The sequence below is a fragment of the Dendroctonus ponderosae genome, unplaced genomic scaffold (assembly GCF_020466585.1).
Source record: "Dendroctonus ponderosae isolate FM_Combo_2020 unplaced genomic scaffold, Dpon_F_20191213v2 Dpon_F_20191213_11, whole genome shotgun sequence".
Classification (NCBI taxonomy): domain Eukaryota; kingdom Metazoa; phylum Arthropoda; class Insecta; order Coleoptera; family Curculionidae; genus Dendroctonus; species Dendroctonus ponderosae.
This window is the reverse complement of record NW_026017213.1, coordinates 4,483,318-4,483,726: the sequence shown is the minus strand read 5'-3', so window position 1 is coordinate 4,483,726 and position 409 is coordinate 4,483,318.

The window sequence follows — 409 nt, the reverse complement described above, 5'->3', positions numbered from 1 at the left end:
TAGGAAAATGCACTTTCTCCAGTCATGTTTGCAATCAATTGGCTCTAACTTTTAAATCACCGTGTATAGTCAGTTCATGATTGACCTGGTTTATTGCGTAGTAAATTGGGAGCAAAAACGTATACCAAATGAAAAGTTCTTTGACTGGCCATTTTTCAGTCACCAGCTTTTGAGTACTTTGATGCACATTTTCTAGTCATGTTTGTCTTCAATAAGCTCTAACTTTGAGACGACCCTGTATAGCCAGCTAAGGATTGACTTCGTTTGTTTCGCAATCAGTATGAAGCAAAAACGCTCACTGGACAAAAGCTCTTCGATCGGCCAGTTTTGAGTTATCAGCTTTTGTGTAGAAAAGTTCACTTTTTCTAGTCATGTTTGTGTTCATTAGGCTTTAACTTTTACACCGCCC